General features: G+C 52.2%; 1 protein-coding gene and 1 non-coding gene across 3 annotated transcripts in view; one reads left to right on the top strand and one right to left on the bottom strand.

The window, feature by feature from the left end:
- HIVEP3 (HIVEP zinc finger 3) overlaps positions 1-25450 on the bottom strand; it is a 420543-nt gene that overhangs the window by 138996 nt on the left and 256097 nt on the right. For both annotated transcript variants that reach the window (XM_037149293.2, XM_037149295.2), the window contains exon 3: positions 9571-9651. The gene's annotated coding sequence lies outside the window, so the exon portion shown is untranslated. The remainder of the gene's footprint in view (positions 1-9570; positions 9652-25450) is intronic.
- Positions 19008-19135, top strand: LOC119052565 (small Cajal body-specific RNA 24). The gene has a single exon (XR_005083158.2). It is a non-coding gene; the product is annotated as a small Cajal body-specific RNA 24 (non-coding RNA).

Below are 25450 nucleotides of genomic sequence, written 5' to 3'. Positions count from 1 at the left end.
CAGGGTAACTGCTTAGAAGTGAACTACTGAGTTGAAAGGTGTGCGTATTTAAATATGTGAGCACGTTTTGTTAAACCTACCCCCAGCAAATGTGTATCAACCCACAGCCCACTAACAGTGCTCATCTCACGTGTCCTTGTTCTTACTCTCTATTTCCCAGGAATTCCCATTCTTTGAAATAGGCCCCCAGATGTAGAGCTTGATTCTTTAATGAGTGTCCCCTGACTCCCGATGACTCCTGACTCCCCTGACTCACCCTTCGGAGGCTTACTATGCTCTGTGTTTTGTCCTTTGTGGATTGTCTGTTTGCATCTTCTGCCCGTTTTTCTACTGGACGTGTCTTCACTTCATTTATGACATCTTTCCACACTGGTGATCTTGGATCTGTACCCACCATACATGTGTTGCAATACTTCTCTTAGTTCATCACCCTTTAACCTCGATTATTGTGCTTTTGGCCCATAAATAATTTTCTTTCATGACTTCTAGATTTGGTTCTATACTTAAGGTGGCATCCTCCATCCCTCATTGCTTTTCTTCTACTACCTTTATGGTTTCATGCTTTTTCATCACTTATGAATTTATTTTGGTGTAAGAACTGAGGTATGGATCCAGTTTTATTCTTTTTTCCCTTCTTCCATGATTAGCTAGTTGGTTGTCTTTATAATATGTTAGAAATCATCTGCCTTTTTGTCTCTAATTTGAAATGCCACACTCACTTATATCTACTTCTGGTTCCAGCCCTTTGGGCTCTGGGCTTTTTCCTTTACCAATATTGAATTTTTCTAGGCTATTCCCCCATGTTTATTTTTCCCAATGTACTTTATAATCATTTTATTTAAGAAATCATTGGGATTTTAACTGGGATTTTATTTAATTTATAGATCAATCCCCAATACTTTTTAAAGTTTATTCTCGGATACGTTATGCTTCTCTTTCTTTGGAGCACAACGGCCTTTCCCCTCTGTGCTTTCTAACTGGCTCATCTTGGTGCTATCGTCTTCACAAAACCTTTTCCCACCAACTCTGCAGGAAATGATCACTCCCTTTCAACACCAAGCCTCACCCACATTGCTTCTTACTTTTGACTCCAAATTACAAGTATTGGTTAGGTGGCAGGCTCCTTAAAGTCAGGGGCCCTGCAGGAGCTGTTTGTGGGTCTCTTGCCACATCTGGTAGGTGGTTGAGGCCATGGAGATATTTGTCGGATGAATGAATAAATGAATGAACAAATAAACAAAAAGATTTTCCCCCTAGAAAGCTGAAAGTGAAGTGAACCAACTCTATTACAAAAATCTGCTTTCCCACAGGCTTTCATGAGAAAACAAGAGTTTTATTCCTCCTCCTTTTTGTCCTTGGCGAAACCCCCAAGACCCTGTCAGAAGCAGAGACGTGGTCACTGCCAGACTAACGTGCCATGTGCACGCGCCACAGAACCTCTTCACAGAGCCCACCTCCCTCTCCGGGACATCCCAGTCCTCCTCAGGGAGGCTCTTGCAGCCTTGAAAGCCCTCCAGGGGAAGGAATGCAGGCACTCACTGCAAGCCTGCCGCTCTCTTAGACTTCTTGACAAGCACTTTTCCTTAAGGTACATGAATCCTGAGAGGTTGGTATCACTAATTCCATTTCGCAGATGAGGAAACTGAGGCTCAAAGAGATGGAGTCCCTAGCTAGTAAATAGCAGGACTGGTGGGAGCTGAGGCTGTAGGACTGTAAAGTCCTTGCCTCTCCCCACAAAACGCCCAGAGCAGTAGAGTCTGGGAGGCTGAGGGGCCGTGGCCCAGAGAGGAGTCTTGTGTGGAGGTGGAAAAAGATGGTCTTGCTTTCACTAACTCAAGAAAGTCCATAGAGAAGTTTTCTTCCCCCAGAGAAGCATGTGATGCTTATAGATTGTTCCTGAAGAACATCAGACTTGGGTCAAAGAACCACCAGGCTGAGGACGTGTTATACAGGTCGTATTTTCATCATGAAACTGGGGAGGGGAGGGATGGGAGAGGTGGGAGATGTGTCATGGGGGAAGAGTGTTGGTCTCCAGTACACATACAGGGACATTCTTCTGCTTTCCTCCCAGCCTGTCCAGGGTCAGGGTTTCTTGACTTGGCCCTGCAGGCCCCTCCTGGGAGTCCAGCCAAGGAGCCACTTCCTCATTGGTCTGGCAGCTGCTGGACAGGCCTTGGCTTATATCTAGGCCTGGATTAAAGCTCCAGTTCTTATGAAGAGCCATGGGTTGGGGACCGATTCATTTACTGGTTTTGACAGTGCAAGCCCTGGGGACATAGAGATGAGCAGCCCATGGGTCTCCTGCCATATGGTACTGTGTTCTGGTCAGAAAGCAGATCATAAGGAAAATGTTCCAGCCCTACCTAAGCGCTGGGGAGTCTAGACAGGGGCTGCATGTGTGCGTGTGGTGGGGGTGGGGGGCAGGGGGAGGTTCCATCCAGCAGGTAGCAAGCTATGGAGGTTGGATGTCCGGCTGAGGCACGGGAATTTCTTCCTGTGTGCAAAGGAAGACTTCCTGCATTTTGAAGAACGAGTCTCCCATGATCAGATTTGTACTTTAGAAACAGACCAACTAGGTATATTTATTTTCAATACATTCATTTTTTAAGTGAAAATGAAAGTATCTCCATTTTGGAAAAATGATACCAAACACGACACACAGAGCAGAGGGCTCCATACCTGGCCGACCTGCTCACCGGTATGGTGCTGAGGAGTGACAGGAGCCCTGGACACAGAGTGAGACAGACTCATGTTCACGTCCAAGTCCCTGCTACTGACTTGACCAGATTACGCCTGCATCTCCTCCTCAGTTCCCATGCTCGTCAAATGGGAGTACTGCCATCTGATACGTAGGGCTGTTATCAGGACAAAATGGGGTGTCAAAAGACACTGTGTACCATTTGTCCACACTGGGCAGAGGTAAAGCATTAAGGTGAGGTTCCAGAAGGCTCTATATACACAGCTGAGGACATTTCAGGCACCCAGCTGTCCAGCAGCAAACGCACTCCCTAGCAATTTCTTGGGAAGTCTCTCTCAGCTGTTCCAGCTCAAATCCGAGCCTGTCCTATAAAAATACAGTGCTGTCCAGAGGAGCAACTGCTTGTGTGTTTGGTCGGCCACCTGCCCGCTGGGTCCAGCCTGCTGGGCCACGAATATCAACAACAGCCCCTTCCTGCTGGGAGAAGGAACAGGAGCCGGCTTGTTCTCTGACAGCAGCGGACTGGCGGGCGATGAGGAACATTTTCAGGTGGGACCCTTCTTCCCGCACTCTTGGCAGCTCTCTGCATAAGGTGTCCATTATATGCGGGGCCCCAAGGCCAGAGGGCCTGAGCGGCTGAGCTAAAATTAGTGTGAAATGTGCCCCCGCCAGAGACAGAGAACATCCGAAGGTCAGATGCCCCAAGTCCGCCGCCCAGGTAGGAGTGGGGCGCAGGCACCGAACAGCTGTGGCAGCAGCTGCCTCCGGTTCCTCTCAGGCCCAGGCCAGAGACCCGGTTCAATGGCTCAACGTGAGTTAAAAAATAGAAGGTGGAGTATAATCCCAAACATGTTTTTTAAAAAGCCGCGTATGGGCACAGAGAAAAGGCGGGAGGCAACGTCACTGGGTATCGAAAAGGCTGCCTCGAGTTGCGAACATGGAAACAGCGGCTGAATGGTTTTCCTGTGCTTTCCAAAATTTCCTCAATCAACATTTATTTCTTTTGTCATCAGAAGAAAAGATAACAAAGGATGCTGTAAAGGATATTTTTACCTTAAATGAATTTAATGTGTATTTTAAATTTATAGCAATGATTATATGCTCACAGACATAGAGTGTATATGTGTGCGCAAATGTATTTATATATCTAGTCCACCAGTGGCGGTGGCTTTGAGTCCTGGAATGTCCAGGCCGGCTGGCGCTGAAGATCAACATTCTCCAACTCTTTATTTTATAGAGAAAAATGAGGCCCTAGAAGTAAAGCAATAAGCCCAGAAATTACTTTTCACTGAGCCTGGTCCTGCACAGGAGTTTCCCCAAACCTTGCCCCCTTTAATTCTAGAGTTGTTCGTACGCCCCACTAGGAAGCCACAGAGTTCAGTCCCAATCCTAGTTTTCCATCCATAGCCCACTGGGCTCGAAGAAAGAAAGGAAACCTTTGAAAAATATCTGCTCCCTGAAGGCTCAAACGTTCAGGAAGCCACCCCCTACGGGAGAGTTTTGAACTGTCTTTGCTGAGCCCATCTTGGGTGTTGCACCCCTTCCCTGCCTCTGGGGGCTTGTGTTCCTGTTGCTGGACCAGCCCCCAGGTGCCTTTGAGGGATGGGTGACAAACAGTGATGTGGGGATCCAAAGGGCACAGCGCCATTTCTTTCCTGATGTGGGACAGGGCAGGCAAGTAAGACTTGCAGGAGAAGGCAGGCAGATGTCAGGTCTTCAGGACAGGAAGGGCTGGCCAGAGAGGCCGCTGTGAGTGTGCTCCCTTCTCTGGTCCCCTCCCAGTGAGTGCCCCAGACCTGGCCGTGCCTCAGCTGCCCAGAGCAGAAGCCTTTGCTCCCGCTGCAACCTCTGCCTGTGGGGCCTGTCCCTCTCCACATTTTCTTCCTCGACTCTTCCAGGGCCCATTCATCCACACACGTGGGCATCTCATCAGTGAACGCATTTTTATCGAGTGCCGACTGTGCACCAGAGCAAGGCTGACGCAGTCCCGGCCCTGTCCATTCTTCCAGAGAGCTTCGTGCTCAGGCTACCTTGCCTTCCGCACATGGGCTCTGAGGCCAGAAGGCCTGGGTTCAGCCTGGCTACTCCACTTCCCGGCTGTGTGTGCTCAGAACAATTACTCAGCCCCTGTGTGCATCATTCTTCCCATCTTTAAAAGAGGTAATCATAGTATCTGCCTCATAGAGTTATGCAGGTAGAGTGAAAATCCATACAAAGCTCTTAGAACAATGCCTGGCACGGATAAGCCCTCAGTGATCAGCAGCTGTTATAATCACTCTTCTTATCACCCTCTGGCTCAGGTTCCCTCCTTAGGATGCCCCTTGCCCTCTGGCTGCCCCCTCCTCTGTGGGCCTGTAACACTTTGAATGTCTTCCCAATCGAGAGCATCAGTGGTGATGCGGTGTGAGCAGTTGAGGGCCTGTCCACCTCCCTCTCTGTACTTGGGGCAGGGACCAAGTTTTAGTCACCTTGAGACAGGAGAATTCCTTGGCAAGTGGAATAGGGAAACTGAGACAGACAGCTGACCAAACTGGCCAAGCAATTTATGGCCAGATTTGAATGGTCACCTCGAGGGAGATTACGTCTCAGCCTCAGTTGTATTTCAGCTCCAGGCCCAGGAAAGCAGCAAAACCAGGTGGGGGAGGCCAGAACCAATCACAACGACTTAGGACCCCCTGCCCTGCCGCTGACCACCAGTGGAAATCACAACCCTGAGAGGGCCCACCTGGAGAACTGGTGAATAGTCTGCTGAAACCTCCCCTGAACCGTCCCCTGATTCCCCCCTGAAAGAGAGAGAATAACTCAAGGCAAAGGACCCGGTGCTCCAGGTCTCCCTCTGGGGAGAGCGGCCCGCGCCTTGCCCTTCTTTGCGCACAGGTACACATCTCCTCAACTCCAGCAGGGGTGTCCATCCTGTGGCCCAACGCAAAATTGTAAGTTTACTTAAAACCTCTCTTTTGCTCATCAGTTTTTGTTAGTGATTGTGTATTTATCGTGTGGCCCAAAGACAACTCTTCTCCTCAGCATAGCTCAGAGATGCCAAAAGGTTAGACACCCTGCCAAGGCAGCTTGTCTCAGGTCACTCCCCTGAACCTGTCCCCAAGGTCCCCTTTTCTCTACTAAGCCCTTTCCTATTTTACTGTCCCCAGCTTTCATAAATGTGTCCTCATAGTCACCTGGACTTGTGCTGTAGTCTTTTCTATATAAAGTTAAGAACCCACACATACTGGCTGGCCCTAGGCAAACCCGCTCAGGGCCAGGCCCCATCCGGCAATGACCTCTATCCCGGCCCCCCACGCAAACACAGAGACCATGTCTCCAGGATGACTTCAAAGTTTATGGGTAACCTGCACCCTCAACTCTAACCAAACAAAGCCACAGAAGCTCCTGTCTGCCTGGGCACTGGAGGTTGTGCATCTGGCCTTATCCCAGAGCTCGCTGGTGTTCCTTTAAGCCTGGCCTGAGCTGGCAAGGCACCTGGGCACCAGGCTCCCTTGAATGCTTCTCTGTGATGGGGAGCTCTGGCAGGCAGGTCATTATAAACACCAACACCGCTGCCCTACCACACCGGGGTGTTTCCCACGGCTGCGCCTTTGTGCCTGCCAGGTCCTCCGCCCAGAATGCCCTCTCTCCCTTCCCGAGTCCTCCTGCGAGGGGTCTGACAAGCCCCCGTAGACCCTCCAGTGCAGCTCACACACCCCTGCCTCTACATCATAGCCTCCAACAGTCTGTGGCTTCCACTTCTCTTGTGTCATGTGTGTGCATCAGCTGCCATTCATTCTCACAGTGGATTGGTGTTCGCTTGTTCATGCGTCCCTCCCCCCCACAGGGTCCACAGTGTCAGGGTCCCAGGAGTCTCAGGAAAAGTGCTGCTGAATGAATTTTTAAAGGGAAGTCAAGTCAACTGCTCTGCCTTCCTGCTAAGGCATGTGCTAATGTCTCATTCCCCCTTTTGAAGCCAAACTCTCACAGGCCTGTCCAGGCCATCGCTGCCCACCAGTAGCCACTGCTCATCATAGGGGTGTGCATTGACAGAGGAATGTAGGGTGCAAGTGCCAACTACAAGACAGGTTCTGAGCTGGCTTTTCACGGGTGATTGGCCTTGGAGTCTGGAACCACCTGAGGAGGTAGGTATTTTACAGATGAAGACTCTGAGGCTCAGACCAGTTACACTGCTCCCTGAGCAGATGGCAGCAGGCAGCATGGGCGTCCAGCTCTCTCGGGCCCCAGAACCTACTTTTTCTACTGTCCCGCGGGATGACAGATGTGGAAGTGTTTTGAGTTCTGCTAAGAGAGAAAACTGTGAAACTATAAAACAGAGAAGGATCACCCGCCGCACAGAAAAACTCGGAGGGAGCTGCCTTGTCATTATCTAGGCCCAAGGGGGCCTAAGAACAGCACAGAATTCTTGAAGGTGGCTGCCCTGGGAGGCAGCCTATTGTTCTTCAGGGACAGGGGAGGAAGAGAGCTGGGCGAGGTGGGAAGAGGTGTTTTGATCAGGAGCCAAGCAGCCCTCTACCGGAGGGAGCTGCAGCACAGGACAGAGACCCTGGAGTGACTGGGGCTCCCTGTGTCGGGAGACCTGAAGGGCTGCAGTGGGGCCTGAGCTCCTAATACGCTGGGCCACAGACACCTCAGTGAGCAGCAGCCTGCCCTGGGCCTCCCCCTGTTCTGGTTCAGTAGCTTTTAACAGGAGCACCTCCTCTGAGCTCTCAGCCTCTCCCCTGGGCCCAGAGGCCTCTCTTGGAAACACAAAGCTGACTATGTACCTTCCTTGGTCATACAGGACCTGACCCAAGCCCCTTGGCATGGCATTCGAGGGCCTGCCCGCTTCCACCAGCCTCACTTCCGCACACCCCTCCTCTGTGCCCGTGGCCCAGGCACTCCACCTTTGTACCTGCTTTCTCCTTATTCTAGAATGTCCTGCTTCTTCTTCTTCTTCTTTAACCTGGTGGACTTCTACTCATTCTTCAAAGCCCAGTTCAAGTGTCACCTTCAAATGGTCTTTGCTGAACCACCCCCACAACCAAACCCAAACAGAATGGACCCCTCCCTCCCAGGTTTTCTATGGTTCTCTGCACATCATCTCCATCGATGGGAACTCCTTAAGGACAGTGACATACATCATTCATCCGTGTGCCTCAGTGCCCAGCACAGAGGGTACAGCACAGCAGGTAACAAATATGTCCCAATGACCAGGCCCTGCCTGTCCCCACATAGCATTTCACTCCCAGAGACTCCCACAGCTCACTCCAGATGGGGCCAAGATGTCGCCCGTGCCTTCAATAAATTCACCATGGTGGGGAGACAACGTGGAAGCCAACGACTGAACCAGGGAGGTGTAAGTGATGGTAGAGGCGGGTACTATGTGCTGAGTCCAGCTGGATGGTCAGCAGAGGCTCCCCAGAGAACCAAGTGTAGGGTCCAGGACAGCCCACTGGTTTGGATAGCAGGGCACTGGAAGGGGGGCCACGGGAAAAGCATGGGCAAAAATAGGGAGGGGTGAAATGCTGCTCCATCTGGGGACCGCCACAGGGTGGGAGAGCAGGGGTGGATGTAGCAGAGCTGGGGCTGGGGCTAGGCTGGAGAGGGGCAGTGCCAGGTCACAGAGGATCCGCCCAGGTTGTCTCACCTGCTTTTAGCTTCCTCCTACTCTCTAGCCCTCCAAGGTCCCATGCTTTGCAGCTAAGCCAGCCAAGCAGTGATATGTGCCTAGGAGCCCCTGAGGCCAGGTCTCCCTACTGAGGAAGCAGATACACCCCTCCCAGCTCAGACACCCACAGGCCCATCCTCAAACCACCTTGAGGCTGTCAGGGTGGCCCTCTCCTCCCTCAGAGGCCAGGCCTGAACCAGACTCAGGCAGCAGCCTGGATGCAGGCTGAGGACAGAGTGTTGAGTTCCTGGCACGTGTCCCCTGAGCCTTGATCAAGACTGAGAGTGGCATGGTGGAGTGGCAGCCTCCTGCCTGCCAGGCAGCTCCAACTGCTGGACAAAGGGCCTCTGCGTACCGTCCAGGCCTCGTCTCCCAGGCAGCTCCCCCTGGGAGCCTGTACTGCAGACCTGCCTGTGAGCTTCAGCCCTGTACCTACTTCTGCTCTAAATGAGGGCCTCCCTGTAAGGTTAACCTGGTCTCCCGGCCTGCATGGCCCCTCACCCAGCTTGCTTTGCACCCCCACATTCTGCTGCGGGCCTGCCCAGCTGTCGGTGTACAGGCAGTCTCCACCCTTCTCATCCAGGCACTGGCAGCTTATAGCGTCCGCGGTGTGCTGCCCAGGTGTGGGCAGGAGAAGGCAAGTGTGTGGCTGGTGGCCGTCCGGGTCTGAGTCTGACTATAAGCAGAGTTTGCTGGAAAGGACACAGGCCCCTAAGCACAGACATGCACACACGTGGCATATACACAGCCCGGCCCAGGCTCCCTGTGGAGGTGAGGTCCCAGGGAAGTGGCAGACTGCTCCAGTTCCCACCACCCCTCTCCCACCCCAGGGCCCAGAACAGCCAGTGGCTTGAGGTCTGCCCAGTTCACTGGGTTCAGCTCCCTTGATGTTCATAGAAGGAAACAGAGACAAGAAAGGGAGGCTCTTGCTTGAGAATTTCCCGAGCAGGGTCAGACCCAGTTCCCTGGCCTCCATCCTAGGATGTGTACCCATCAATCACCATGTGCTGTGTTTGAGGAAATGTCAGCTGAAGGGCTCTGGACATTTAGCAGGTTTTTCCTGAAGTCTCAGTAAAGCATGGGGATCCATTCTCCTGCCACAGATGAAGTCAGATCCACCCACTTGCTGGCCACAAATATGGCCCGGTGACCTTTGGCCTGTGCTGAAATTGCTCCGTGTCCTGTGGTGTGAGGAAGATGTGACGGGGGGAAGGCTTACCTGCCCAAAGCCGGCCGTGGTCTCATGGTTGAGATGTGTCAGAGATTTCTTAGAGCTTGGAGGACTGCGTTGGAGGGAGACCTGTGGGCAGTAGAAAGTGAGACTATTATACCAGCACCATCTGTCAACCTCCACTTGAGTCTGAAAAATTCACCCAAAAGTGAGGATCACAGCCTTGGTGAGAATGGCCTCACGGTCAAGCCCCAGCTACCACCTCTCCCACACCAAGGTCAACACAGGGCCAAGGGAAGGCTCTCCCAGGGACATGGCCATAGCTCCATCACCCGCTCAGAGCTGACAGTCCTGTCACCAGCCCCTGCAGAACCCCCTGCATTCTATTCCTCCCGTCGGCCTGAGAGACTCACATTCAAGCACTCTTTGGTACTCCCTCATCACTGTTCACCATAACTCCTTCACTTTTCCTCCCGTCATTCATTCATTCATTCATTCATTCATTCATTCACACAAGCATCACATGCTATTGTCAGGTCTCACAGAGTTGTAGTCACCAAGAGTGACAGCAGAGGTCTAGCAAGAGAGTCACTTGTAGAGACAGGACCAATGCCACGGGCTCTCGACACCTGGCCTGGCGGGTTTCCTTGCCCCTCTGAGCGGTCCCCGTGCCAGAGACCGGCCGAAGCGTCTCCTATATGCCGTGCAGATGGCATGGTGCTTCCCACCATTCTCAGCACAAGGACTCCTTGTTGTATGAAACTACTTCTCAAAACTCCTGCTGATGGTAACTCTACACTTAGTTTCTTTTCATTAGAAGAATAAACAACAATACAAAAGCCACAATGAACATAATGCTTTACAATTAACTTATATTTTAGTAATCATAGCACCACCACATATATTTAAATAATGGTTCCACATACTCATTTGAGACGGGTTATTTACGTCCTCTGGGCGTAGGACTTTGACCCCTCGGGCATCCAGTCCTTCAATACTCATTCAGTAGGTACTCATGGTGCATCTCTGAGCTTCAAGGCCCGTGGCCTACAGGTTAGGGACCCTGGTACGAGGAAGAGAGGCAGCTCTGCAATGAGGCTTGAAGTCAAGCCCAACTCATTGTGTTCCTACTTCCCCTAAACTGCTAATATTTTCATCTATGCCTCTCTGGTTTTTTGTTTATGTCCAGGATTTTTTATACACAGATGAAGGCATCCTGCGCATAAAACTTTGTAGCTTGCTCTTCTCCACCTTATATCTACAGTTATCATGTTCTTAAAGGGCACATACTATTCCATCAAGTAGATCAGGGGTCAGCGAGCTTGTTCTGTTAAAGGCCAGATAGTAACTATTTTAGGCTTTTGGGCCCTACTTTCTGTCCCCATTGCTCCACTCTGCAGCTGTAGCACAAAAGCAGCCGTAGACAATATGTAAATGAGCAGGCCTGTTTGTGTTCCAATAAAACTTTATTTATAAAAACGGGCTGTCGGTGGGATTTGGCCTGCAGGCTACATAGTTTGCCAACCCCTGGTAGAGATATACGCTAGTTTTTATTTCCATGTGTTAGCACTTAGATTTGCTTTCAGTACTCAGCGCTTCAGTATTACACATAAGGCTGCATGGAAGTTTCTTACAACTGTTTTTTGCTTAGGCTACATTCCTGGAAATTGGGATGACTGTGCCCCAAAGCATGGATATCTGTGAGGCGATGCTTTTGGTGCATGCTGTGAAGTTGCTCCCCCAAAACAATCCACCAAGAGTGATGTGACAGCACCCCAAACACAGTGCACAGTGGGCATTGTCCTCCAAGACACTCCCAGCCTCCCCTGCCCCTGTACGTCTGGACTTCGCTTTTGCCTGATGTTTAAAGCCTGGCTCTTCACTTACTCTTGAATATTTCTCATGTCCTTTTTGAGTAGAGGTCACATTTAGGGAACAGGGGAGCCAGGGAGGCACAGAGTCCTGAAGGCCCAGTGCAGATGGCACTGGCCAACAAGGCTGACAGCGGCCCTTCTCTGTTGAGCAAAGAACTTCGTGTATGGACAGTAATGGAACTTCCAGAGCCTGTATCACCGTGGGCCAGGTAGGGGTGGGGAAAGAAGAGGGTTACAGAGACAAAGGAGCAACATGATGGGAAGGGAAGAAAGGGGTTCTGGGGCTTATGATGCCGGCTTCTTTCAGGCTCCACGTGTGTGAGCCTGGGCAAGTTCTCTAGCCTCTCGGCATCTCCCTTTCTGTCGTCTGTAAAGGGGATAAAGCAATCACCTGTGCAGGGTTGTCTAGACAGGGTTCCTCTAGTCATGTCTCCTGCTCCAACTGGCCGTTCCCATGCCATTAAGGTTGTGCATCTTTTACCTCCTATGAGAGACGTGTACCACGCCGATGTCTGTTGTGTCGATGGAGTTCAATGGTTTGGGGCCACTCGGCACCCTTTCTCCCTATATCTGCAATAGCACCCTGACTCCATTTTGGGGAATTAGCTCCCCTGGTCTTGGTGGACATTAAAGCAAGGTTCCCAGCCTCCCTGCAGCCCAGGGGAGAACACAAGGCTGAGCTAGGCATATTGAATGCTCTCTTCCAGGCCCTGGGTCTTCCATTTCTGTGGCCATGACAGGACAGCCACGGATTAGTTCATTTTCTGTCGGGTCCCGGATCCTTTTCTGAGCCTGGTTTTCCAGCCTTTCTGTCAGACCTGTGAGATCCTTATTATCCTTCCAATTTAATTCTGTTTTGCTTAAGTTACCCTGACATCACCTTCTGCTGCTTCCACCAAAGAGTCCAGATGGGTGCAGAGAGGAAGAAGTCAAAACGGCTTTGGTACAAAGGGCTGTGACCAGGTACCCTGGCACCAAATGCAAACAGGGAAAGTTCAAGTTGAATATTAGGAGCTACTCAATAAAGCTATTCCTCCCTGTGTCTTCTCTGCTGGAGGAGGCCTGCTTTTTTTTTGGGGGGGGGGGTCAAACCTTCCACAGGCCCTGGGAGTAAACCATGATTAATCCAATCTGGCAGAGGTGGTATGGTTCCTTGCCAGTGACTGGTTCGGGCATGGGCATGTGACTCAGTTCTGGCTAATGGGACCTCTTACTCCCATTTTACAGCTAAGGGAAATCTTTCTCTGAGTCTCTGGGGAAGGACTACTTTGTTAGTAAAAAAAAAAAGGTTTGAGGGACAATGTTCCTCTTCTGTACCACCCACCATCCTGTCTGCAAATGGCCATTGAGACCATCTCATGACCTTGGGTGAGATGATGCCAACTGTGGTTAGACTGGCAGAAGGAGGAAGCTAGAAAGAACGGCATTCCTTGACGTCACTGGGCTGCTGAGTTCCTCAGCTTGGGAACTGCCCCCACCTCCAGGCTCTCAGAGTTAATGAAACCCTACTGTCAAAGCCTCTTGTAGTTAGGTTTCTGTTACCCACAGCCCACAGCATCAGAACACCCAGCCAGAGTTTCAGACTTGGGAGTGTGTATCCCAATAGCAGGTTGGCACTGCAGCATCACGGGCGAGAGGCAGGAAGTGGCTCGAAGAAGGGAGCACCTGGAGGTTGGGGCACACTTGTGATGGGTTCAAACAGGGCCACTCACGGCAGTCTCCAATAGTGACAATCTCTGAAGCCAGAAGAATGGCAGCACTATTTTCTGACAATCTTCCTTGTTCAGAGCAAGAACCTGGTCAGTACCTTGAGGGCATGGGGAAGGGAATCTAGCTCGAAGTGGGGTTTGGATGGAATGGTAATAGCTACTCAGGGTCTCAGGGTATGGAGTTCATGTGTGGCTCTGACTTTTGTGGAGAAGTGGAGTCCAAGGCAGGAGAACAGAGGCAGAAAGCAGCAAATCCAGTTCTGTAGAGTCACCAACACAACAGGGTTTGGGGGAGGCTGCAGCGCAGTGGGCACCCCGCCACCACCCATAGGAATGCCAGGTACGGAGTTCAGGGCAACCAGGTCAATGCCAGGCCCTGCCAGCCTCTTGGGCACTGATGAAATTTGGACTGTTTTAGCTCAGGTGTTGGACAGGCACATTGGAGGAACAGTGCCTTCAGTGGAGCTGGGAAGTCAGAACTAACAGGGGCTTAAGTGAGGGAACATTTTCCATCAGGAGCTGGAGAATCTCTGGCGAGATTTCTAGCTTATGCCAACCTGAGTCTGATGGTATGCAAGCAACCCAGGTGCCTTGAGGAGATAGCCCTGTTCAAGTTCAAGGGGACAGCCACTGAACCAGTACCCCCCCCCATCCTGTTCTTCGTGCATCAGCCCTGGGATCGGGTGCTTCCTCCTGCTATATTCTCATCTGCATGCTCTGCCTCTGCAGAGCACCCACCACCTCTTTCCTAACACCCAACAGACCCCAGAAATAGTCCCTAGGGGTCATCTTTAGGCCAGAATAATCCCAAAAGGTCATCTAATATACCAACCTCATGTGACCAAAAGGAAAACAGAGGTACAGAGAAGAAGCACAGGGGAGTGAGTGCTCTTAACCCATTACGAGCCCGGGCAGTCTCATCCTCTCTAAGGTCAGACCAATTCTGACATTCCATGGCTCTGCTTCAAAAGGACCAGCACGTGAGCAGGAAATGAATTCTTTAGAGTCCCCTGGAATGGCTCCAATTTAAGCCTGGAGTGAGGGAGGGTCTGTCCCCTTTCTTTTATCTCTCTTCTTCCAACACGTGGGTCCCCTGCACTCACCTGCAAGCTCCACCCAACTGCTTGTTCCCGAACCTGCCTTCCCTCTTATAATCATTACAATCACGCAAAGAACCTCCAGCCCGGACTCTCTAACATCATGCCCTGTCTCTGGAAACTGCCACTGTCTTATTCCCGAAGTCCAGCACTGCCTTATTCCTCAGCCTCGATCCAGGGCCCAGCTGTGGTCCCACATCCCAGCCCAAGTCCCCAGCACCTGGACTGTGCAGCACCATGACGATATGGTGGCAGCCAAGAGTGGCTTCCAAAGAAGGTGCCCATCTGAGAGTTTTACATGAATTACTTTATCAAATCCCTAAGCAGACCATACCAGGCAGTTACTACCATTACACCCATTTCACAGATGAGGCAGTGGAAGGCCCTGTTACCAAAGGTCACTCACTGGCCTGGTAAGTGGCAGTGCCCAATCGCCCCCTGATAGCCGCATGTCAGCCATTTCTCTGGACTCTGCTCTGCTGCGGGCCTGGACCGGATTCCTCTCACTCTCTCCCCCTGGGCTGGCCTTGAGCAACTGCTCTCCCTGTGGGCATGGGCAGTTGCCAGTTCCTGGCCCCGCTCACTCACTACCACTCTAGGCTTCTGTCATGTCCTTCAGAGAGGACACAAGACTTGACAGGACCTGGTTATTTGCAGACGTAGACCCCATGACAGCAGCCATGAAGCTGGCTCCCTCTCACTCATCACTGGCCATCACGGGGCTACGGCTCTAGGGCCTGGTGGTGCCAAGCATTGCCCACCACCCAGGGGAAGCTAAGCAGCACAGTGAAAAAGCCTGACAGTCCTGTGCTTAGATCCCAGCCCTGTCCCACTAGGCAGTTCCATGGGAAGGGTGGCTTCTCACAGTCTCCAACCCCCAGCTGTGAAATGGGGCTAATGACACTGATCTTGAGTGGCCTTGGTGAGCACGTGTGAAACACCTCTGTCTGGAGCCCGGCTTTCTGTGAAAGCTGGTTCCCTCCCCTGCCTTTTCCTCACTGGCTCCCGCTCCTCTTGGTGCGCACTGTCTCCTGATGCCAGAGAGAGCTTCTCGGGGTGAGGAACCCGAGCAGTCCCGATGATGCCCCCCACACGGCTGGCAGGGACCTAAGCACACTCAGCACACTGGGGATAAATATAGGGTTGAGGCACCTGATTCTAAACAATGGGCTATTCTGGGGTCTGAATTGCTCATCAAGGGGAAGGCAGGCTCTGGGCAGTGACCAGCCCTGGAGGGCCAGGACAAGCACTGGGGAGAAAAATAAAGGTGCAGGTGCAGCAGTGCCAGCCAGCGAGTTAAAAATCCCAGACTGCCACTGAGGGAGGATGATTAAAAAGCCTCTGGGGTGACCACTTTCACAGTGTACAAATGGGGAAACTGAGGACAGGGAGGAGAGTGTGTCAGCAAATGTTCATCAAGCATCTCCTCCAGGCTGGCTCTGTGCTCCGCTAAACAGTGTGTGGACAGACAGACGGGACACATGCCGTCACACTACCTGTGACAAGTGCCAGGAGGAGGTACGGATGGGCTGTGGGAGCAAGAAGGAGGCACACCATTCTAATCACACGGGTCACTCATTCGTCCGCCGATGTGCCTGGTGCTCACACCTGCGAGGCACTGGTTAGGTGCTAGAGATGCGGCCCTGAACCGAGTCCAGTCTGGCCTCCCTGGGGCTTGTGGTCTCATGACAGAGAAAGGCAGTCACAGGTAAAGGCAGCTGTGTGTGACAGACTGCCAGGATGTGTAACGCTATGCAGAAAAGTACAGCAGAGGGACCTGTCACATTTTAGGCTGATGCTAAATTACAGACTCACTTCATCACATGAGATAGGCAGGCAGTGAATGCTCTCCTGAGTGAAGAGGGAAACCGGGCCCTGGGATGGCCTGCCTCGGGGCTCACAGAGAACCAGCAAGAGCAGGACTGCCCCAGGTGTCTTGTCTCACAGGCCAGGACTAACCCCTGCACGGCGCGGCAGCCCCTTGTCCCCATCACTGCCATCCCTCCCTTCGTCCTGCCCAGTGGATGGGGCGGGGGGTGCAAGACGCAGCCTTGCCAGGTTAAGGGTCAGAGCCAGGTCCCTTCAGCCACCACCACCTCCTGGCTCGCCGGTCACCCACGCTGGCCTCAGTCTACGGAGACTGACAGACCGTCAGCCCTCCAGACGTGGCAGACTGCTCCCGACCCTCTGCCACCTCCCGCAGATGTCAGCGGTGCTTTGGTGTCGGACACCTGTGGTCCCTCCACTTCTGAGCTGTCTGACCTTGACGAGCTCCGAAGAGCATCTGTCAAAGCTGGATGTGGGGCCACTCTCGCAGAGCCGTGGGAAGATCAAAGGTAGGGTGAAATGCCCACAGGCCTGTGGCCCACGGAGGGCCTGAGCAGCTCGGCCACCTTCTGCATCGGCTCCCTCCCGCTGGGCCTGGCCGAAATTGAGCCCAAAGCCCAAAGCATCTTCCCTCTGCAGGGCTCCTGAGGCTTTGATAGCACTGGTGCTCTCTGCCTGTGTCTGTCTAGTTCCTGAACAAGACTGACAGCTACCGGGGAGCAGCCTCTGGCTCCTGCACAGCTCCAAGCCACCAGCCTGGGGCTCAGCATAGAGTTACACTCAGCTGCTGCTCTGTAAATGTCCCCACGCAGCTTCCAGCCAGGAAAGCTGAACTTGAAAAATAACGGGGAAGGTAAAACCACGGATTCAGAGTCAGCTTCTTTACCAGCCTAATGACCCTGACAAGTTTTCTTTTCTTTTCTTTTTTTTTTGTAAATGAAGATAATCAGTACCTAAGTCTCTGCAAAATTTCATGGTGATTTTAATATTATTGTTCTATTATATAATCATAGGTTAAGACAAGAGTTTTTTCAATTTGTAACCGATGCTGTAATCCCTTCTGCCATGTCCAGCCCTCAGAGCGTGAAACTCTCCAGGCCAGGGAACTGCACCTGACGGGCAGCCACGCCACGTTCTGGCTGCTTCTGAGCACTCAAGAGCCTTTGCTGCCTGTTGCTGGAAGGCCTGCCATGCGGAGCTCTGGAATGCAGAGAAATAAGTGGGGGGGCGAGTGTGAGGGAGGTCTGGGAGAGGGGCAGGATGTTGGGAGGGCGCTGGGAACTGGCATCTGGAAAGGACACCTCCAGTCACTGGGCCAGGGAGCGAGTGCTTCCTGATATGTCCCTTCACCGGCTGTCATTCCCCCTTCCCAGACAGACTCGTACCAAAGCGCCTGCTCTGCCCTAGGCTTCAGAGCCGGCCCAGCCCTTCCCGAAGAAGAAGACATCCTGCCCTGCTGCATCCTGCCCGGGGCTGCTCAGCGGCTGTACCACAGGGCCTGGGTTCTCAAGCCCTGATGTATGATTAATGACTCTGATGAGCTCACCAGCCCACGGAGGGAGGGCCATCCAAGGGGAGGCCAGAGGAAAGCTGGTTATGGATTTTAACCCTCTGATGTTACTGGCTGGGAATTTAACATCAATAATTCAAGGCAGTGGGGAGAAGAGGGTGAGAAAAATGCAAAAGAGAGAGGGAGGTAAGGACAAAAAGGAAGAGGGAAGGAAGGAATGGGGGAGGGGAAGGAGAAAGGACAAGAAGCACAGATGCATTTGCTGAGTTTCCCATGTGCTACTTTCGCCTCCTGTAGCTCCTTTAAGCCTTCTCTCCATCTGTGAGGCAGATTCTGTCACCCTCGTTGACCAGATAAAGACACTGAGGTTTGGAGAGGAAAAGCAAGGGCTTCAGGGGCAGGGGGAGGGGGAGCTATTGATCCAGGTCTGCTGAGTGCAGGACCCAGGGCGTTCCTACTACACCTGGACTCTGGCGTGCAGCCCGGTCCAGGGGCACAGAGGGTCTTTTTGGCCTCAGACGCCCAGCCCCAGCTGCACTCTGGGGCCCGAGGGCGGTGAGAGGAGTTGGAGGGCTTCGCCCCCAGGGAAGAAGCCAGCCTCTGGCCTTCTGGACACCACCAGAACTTTGTTGCTGGAGCTGAAAAAATTAACTGCTATATTTAAAAGCATTGTTCAGTTGCTATGGTAACAGAGGGGCTAAGAATAATATAAAAAGAAGACGATATGCCAGGTTGTCACTGGCAACCCAATTTTAAGGGTGTGTGTATATGTTTTAAAGGGAGTGGGGTGGGGGGAGGCGGTGAGGTTCAGACTGTCTTCCCTGCTTCCTCCAGCACCATCTGCCCGAGACACACCCCAGGGCTGAGATCTGACAGGTCTGCCCGAGTCGGGGAAGAGCTGGCACATCCTGGCCTTGAGCCCAAAGATAAAGGTGACTCTCATTCCCTAATTGCTGTCCCCTCCTGACAGCCACCCACTGCCTGGACAGCCCCCCTCAGCTGTGGAACCCCAGCCAGAGGCACCTCTCAAACAGATGGTCCCGAAATAGCTTCCTTTCTCTGACCTGGGAGCTTGAAGCCAGCCTGGCAGACTCCCTGGGGACCACCAGGGAGAACAGATGGTCGAGAGAGAAGAGCAGGAGACAGATTTATTGATCTGTAGCCTGGGTGTCAGGGCTGGGAGGAGGCTTGGGACAGACGTGGGCACGGGGTGGCCCTGGCTCTCTGAGGGGTCCTGGACAGAAGGACTAGGTCTAACCTTGTTCTGGAGCCTGCGCCCAGGTGACCTGGAGGGGACCCATAGCAGGCCTATGGAGGGACAGGGAGGTGGAGGAAGACTGTGGTCCCTTGTACACCAACCAGCTGCTTGTCAGGGATGAGCGGGAAGCACCCATGGAGGCATGAAGAACCGGGCAGGAAAAAAGACAGATAAAATCCCTAAGAAGGTTTATTAACAGTCATGTTTGTGTGGACATCTACTTTTTCAGTTTCTTCTTAACGTGAAGAAAACTATTTGTAAATGTCCCAGAGAAACACAGTAGCCTTCTGTTCACCTTTTGCAAGTAAAAAGGGTGGATCCTTCCACTACTGACATACTTTAAAAAAACAGTCATGTTCTGGGAAGAGATCTGGTGTCTTTAACTTTGTCACAGGCATGCAATCTAGAGAAAAGCTGTGAAATCAATCCAACCAGGGTCCCCAGGCCAGCCAGCTCTGTCACATTCTGCTGCGTGACCTTCAGCAAGGTCCTTAGCATCTCTGAGCCTTGGTCCTACCATAGGGAAGAAGACTTTCCCCCCCCAGGACTGTAGTTGGCTCTCGATAAACCGAAGTCTACAAAGCGCCAGGCCTGCACCCAGGACATCCACAGTAGACGCACCGTCTACCAGGAGAAACCACCCACTAGGGGAGGGATGGTTTCTCTATGCCACGCCAACCCCAGGGAGGCACAAATAAATAAGGACCGAGATATAGCTGGGGAGGTGTCGCTGCACAGAGATCGCTAGCAAGGGCACCCGGAGTGGCCGGATGTCCCTAGGGGCCAAGTAATTCCAAAGGAAGAGGGAGGTCTAATGGAATGAGGACCAGAGGGAGAGGGAAAGACATTCCAGGCAGAAGGGATGACTTGAGCAAAGGCAGCGAGGTGGGAAAGCATGAGGAGGGTCTGAGGGCAGCACACAGACTTGCTGGGCTGGAAACTCCCAGAAAGGAGAGGTTGCTAGAGAAGGGAACTCTTCGGATCCATGTTTCACGAGGACCCCTGGGGTGCTCAGCAGGGAAGCTAGAGGGGCCTGGCGAACTAGAGGCAGGAAGGCCCATGGGGATGCTGGTGCAAGAGTCCAGGCCAGACTTAAAGGGGCCTAGGCTGAGGCAGAACAGGGCTGTGTAGTTTACAAGGCACACCCATGTACATTACCTCATTTGATCAAGCCAGGATGGGCAGAGGGTACTGCCCCACCCAAGCTCTCCCCGATCCCTGCTGACATGGTTTCCCAACTCACCACATATACACATAGGTTCTCAAGCATGCCCTAGAAGTGGGCAAGTCCAGGAGAGCTGAGGGGGGCCCAGATGAAGGGGAGATCTCATGAGTCAGTGTGATCAGGGAGGGCTTCTTGGGAGAGGAGTGGTGGAGGCATTTTGGGCAGACAGTGTAGTGCAAGTAAAGCTTGGCAAGGGGACTGGTCACAGTGCACTGGGGAAATAGCCCCTGGAGCCTGCTGCAGCTGATATCTTCTGCAGGAGAGTTGGGAAAAAGCAGGTAGAAGATGTGGGCAGGGCTGGGTCCCAGACAGCCATGAATTCCAAACTAAAGGGTTGTATTCTCTTGTGGGCAGTGAAGACCTCTAGGAAACCATGAGGGGTAGAGGTAGGATGAAGACGTGTGAGTAAAGCAGCTTTAGGAAGCCAGCTGGGTCAGGCATATGATTCTTTGCTCCTCTCCTCAACTCTCAGACACAGCATCCTCTTTCTTGTCTGGCTGCCTGAGCACCAGCAGCATTCACCAAATGTCAACAGCCTGTCATGGAAAATGGGTATGTTTATTTAGCAATTATTATGTCATCAGGACACTGCCAGCTTCCCCATGCCTCCACCTTGCTGTCTTCCCCTTTTGGGGAAATCAAGTTGCCTCAGGTCCTGCTCTCTCAGGATACACACCTCTGGTCTTATCTTCCCATGGCAGAGGTGCCCAGGCTTGTGTCTGGGCCTCATGGGAGGTCAGGCTGAGTCAGCCCAGAGAGAGCAGGGTCTCAGTGTATGGGGACTGGACACCGGGTGGAGATGTCTAGGCCAAGGCAGCCCGTTCAGCTTTTGCCCTTCTGCCTTCTTCAACAAATGTTATTGAGCACCTACTATGTGTTAGGCACTGGGCTAGGCACTGAATCAGACAAACAAAACCCCTGTCTCCTTGGAGCTTAAATTCTAATTGGGAAAACAGATAACTGAACAAGTAAATATTGTCAGGTAGTGAGGAGTACTAGGAAAGAACTAAAAAACTTGGAGGAGGGACAGAAACATGACCAGAGGAGATGTTTGAGTTGAGGTGGTCACAGAAGGCTTCTCTAAGGAGGTGAGGTTCTGAGGGGATGGCATTTCAGCAGAGGTCTGAATGAAGTGTGGGTGCAGTGGAAAGAGAATTTTGAAGAAGAGTGTTTCAGGCAGAGAGAATGGTGTGTGCAAAGGTCCTGAGGCAGGAATGAGCTCTGTAAGTTTCTTTGACTCCTCATCTAGTGCTACTGGGGGGAAAAACAGCTCAGAGAGGTTAAGGGACTTGCCTAAAGTCATATTGCTGATTAGTGGCCAAGCAGGGCCAGAGGGCAAGTGGGCTGCTTGCTGATTCAGGGCTTACCTGCCATGTGTGGGCAACCGGCCACATTTCAGGGCCCAGACTCCAGCCAGATTGTGGATACTGGCTGCTAACCATGGGCAGAGGCAGAAGGGAAGGTATATGTCATTCAGTAAACAAATACTGACTGAGTGCCTACCACGCCCCAAGCACTGGCTGGGGTGGGCCCTGGCATAGAGCAGGGCACACGTGCACAGAAAACTCTTGCCAACCTGGGGCCCATCCTCCAGTGAGGATCTGAGAATACAGGGATCACAAGATTCCAGGATGCTAGAGTCCGCAGTCAGATTCTGGGAAACTCAGTGAGTACACCTGATTGCATGTTAGCCTCAGAGAATTCGGAATCACCCAAGCACAACTTCTCAGCATAGAACAGTTGACAGAGCCCTTCAGCAGCATCTGGTCAACTTGAAAGAAGCTGGATCTGAGGCCTGATGCACTGAATGTCCCACGTATGACAGCCAGTGGCAGAGCCAAGATCACAACACCCAGGAGGCCACGTTCCAGGGCCAGTGGGATGCTCTTGGGTGATGGACATGAGCATAGGCTTGGGGCCAGATAGATTGGCTGTGGATCTGTACCCGGTGCTTGCAATGGCCTGGAATCTGTCTGAGCCTCAGTTTCCTCATCTGTAAAATGGGACTCATATGGCATTACCTCAAATAGCTGTGAGGATTAAGATAACTTATGTAGAGTGCTTAGCAGGGCAAATGCTCCAAATGCTTGAAGTTGTTATTACAATGATCAGCAAAACTTCAAGGACACTGGTATCATTCTTTGAAGGTGACAAAGATTGGACCCAGCTGGGATCTGAACAGCTGACCCACCCTAGCTAGCAGGCTTAGTATCCCACAGAGGGTCTGCCCGGGATATTAGCTGATAGGGAACAAGGGTTGTTTCACCCTCACCTTGAAACAGAAGCATGGCGTGTGTGTCCTGGCCCGAGCCCTCCCCCCTCTCCTTCTCCCCCCTCCCTCCTCTGTCACTGTCTCTCATTCTCTCTCTCTCTCTCTCTCTCTCACACACACACACACACACATACACGCATGTGCTGCAATTATGGCCATAAGACATTGACCCACTCCAGGGCAGTGGTAAACAAACCAGAGTGAAGGGAAGGAGAACAGTTTCTAGAAGATTCTGACTAGAGGTTGAGATACATGTTTTAATCCTCTCTTGGCTGGCCTAAAACTAGCCAGGATGAAACTAGACCTGCCCAGAGGTCAGGAGAGCAAAAGCTCTTGACCAAGTGACATTGATAAGAAACATCCCCTTGATAGCGGCGAGGGACCAAGGCCAGACAGCTGGAATGAAGGGATCAGACTGTGCTGTGGCGGCCATGGACAGCAGCTGCACAGAGGCAACCGGGCACCCCAAGGGGCTTCCTGGAGGAGGAGGAGGGTATCTGTCATTTGAGCTTTGAAGTTTGGGGAGAATTTGGACAAATAGATTTTGTTGCTCCATAGGAGAACTGTATTACAAGCAGAACACAAAACAGAACAAAAAAGGCACAGAGGTTGGAACTTTTAGGGTGCGGAGTAACGGTGAGGTTCCGTTGATGATTCAGGCTTTTTCTAAGTTGGGAGATGTAAGTAGGGAGGTGGAGCAAGAAGCCCATTTTGCCCTCAGTTTTCACCTTTACCTTGAGCAAACAGCAGTGCCTTCATGCATGTGAATAACTCTAAAAAAGTTGAGGCAGCCAAAGCAAGTCATTTTTCTGTCCTGTGCCTCACGTTTTCCATCTCCCAGATGGGTGTGTCCTGGACATGGGAGGGGGACTGCTCCAGGGCGGATGCTCCTGACCAATGGCAGTCGTTGGCTGCCCCGCAGTGCTCAGGGAGGTCTGTGGCCACCTTCTCTGTCTCCACCAGGACATGCATCTTTCTGGGGCAAAAGCTACAAAATGAGAAGGATGACATGGTGACCAGGCTCAGGAGAGACACACAGAGCCTCACCCTCCACCTCACCCCAAAGTCACAGCAGCCCCAGGTGAGTATCTGAACCTTGAAGAAGTATAGTGTCTTGCCTGAGACCTGTAGCTTGTTAAGTAGCAGAGTCTGGATTTGAACCCAGGACGACTTGGCTCCCAGACTCCAGATCTTCTCCACCAGGCCAGGCCATCTCTTTTTCTAAGTGGCACAGGCCAAGAACGTAAGCTGAGATGGAAAGCAATTCATTCTCAGTCCCACAGGGACTCAGACTTGGGAAGGCAATGAGGCTCAGCTACACCTGCCACTGTAGGGGCCCAGACCGTCAGAGACTTGGCTCTGGTTTTAGGCAAGTGTCCCTTCCCAGCCATCAGGGCCCTTTGTACGCCTCCCCTGCCCTTCCTCAGACATCCTCCCAGGCCTCCCTCCCAGATACTGAGAAGTCTTCAGAGCAGCCAGGGAATTCCATAATCAGCAAGATGCACCCGATGTGCCCACAGCCCCACCCCTGATCGGGCCCTTGGTGCTGCTCGCAGGCCCCAGACAGCAACTCTCGAAGGGACCAAAGAGGAAGGGAGAGCCTGTAGTTGTCTCCACTGGGACATCTACACCTTCATGACTCACTCACAGGTTGGTTCTGTTTGGACACAGTTGGGACAGCTTGGGTTCTTCTGGAAAGAAATGTGTTCATCCAGTTCTGGCTCACCCAATTCAAGCACTGAATACCCTGCATTCTTTGCTATTCCATCTTTTCAAAGCCCATTGTGCAAGGAGTGAGGGAGCTATAGGTGGAACCATGAATGTGCCTGCCAGTCAGGCGGAGGGAGAGCTTTCTGGGAAGAAGGAACCACACCTGCAAAGGCCTGGGGGCACAAAAAGGCAGCAGTCTGCGGTGACTGGAACATGGAGGCAGAGAGGGAGACGTGGAGGAGTTGGGGGAGATCCCAGGGGGCTCTGTAAGCCGTTGTAAAGGAACTTTGTGTTGAACCCTGGAGGCCACAAGGAGCTATTCAAGGACTTTTTGCAAGAGATGATGTGACCGGATTGGTAGTTTGGCAAGATCGGCCTGGTGCACTTTGGAGGGCAGACTGCAGAGCCGTGGGGTGGCAGGCAGAAGCAGCTACAGAAACCCAGAGAAGGCAGGGCTGTTAGCAGTGGAGGCAAAAGGAAGGGGACACCCCTGAAAGGGTTCGAGTCAACAGGCCTCGATTGCCCTGCGTGGGGGTGGGAGTGCTCTGTCGGAAATGAGGCCCTTCTGGGGCCCCTGGCTTTGCCACCATCTCTGTCCTCATCCCGTTGCCATAACTTGGAGTCACAGGATGGAATTCTAGGGGGGACTCCGTGAAACACTAAACTTCTGGCTCTGTTACACGAACTGGGAATGACTTTAGTAGCAGAAACTGTGCTGCCATGCAATCACAACCACACGTGCACACCCACTGTAAAAAATACGCCGTGTGTAAAAAATACTCAACAGATTTGGCTGATTCTGATACTTCCTACTAATATTTTTTTCTACTTGAACTTTTCATTTTTCTGCCTGGCGTACTCATGAGCAGCCAAGCAGTAGCGGGTTCCAGGAGCGTAAAGCCAATGGGAGAAAAATGTAAAATGAGGTAATGCTAAGTAATGATTTTGTTCTTTACTACCAACCGGGAAGAGACAGACACCAATCCGGCTTTGCAGCGAAACATCTCAGTGCAGCTCTCAGGTCTCTCCCGGTCAAGGTCGGAGAGGAATCGGATTAGATAGCTTGTGAAGGAATGAATGACCAACAGGGTGCTCTGACCCCTCCTGGAGCTTGGCTTGAGACCTGGAGAGTAAGTAGCTCACCCCACTGCCTTTGGATGTCATCACCCGCCTCTGCTCCCAGAGAATATAGTGGTAGTTTTGCCTGGGGTCACAGCATCCTCCAGGCAGCCCAAACACAGATCCACCTCTCCACGTCTGCAAGAGTAGCATTACATAGTGTCTTGGGGTAGACTTTTGTGCCCCCGTCCACCACCATCCGCTGTTACCTTCCAAAGCTGCTCGAAGTAAGCAAACTCCCGTAGTCCATTCCTATTGCTGTGATAGAAATCCACAGGCTCGGTGGCTTGTAAACAATGGAAATTTCTCTCAGTTCTAGGGGCCAGG

This window comes from Artibeus jamaicensis, unplaced genomic scaffold (genome assembly GCF_021234435.1).
Source record: "Artibeus jamaicensis isolate MK-2021 breed Jamaican fruit bat unplaced genomic scaffold, CSHL_Jam_final scaffold_847, whole genome shotgun sequence".
Taxonomy (NCBI): Eukaryota; Metazoa; Chordata; class Mammalia; order Chiroptera; family Phyllostomidae; genus Artibeus; species Artibeus jamaicensis.
This window is presented reverse-complemented; position numbering and strand designations above follow the sequence as displayed.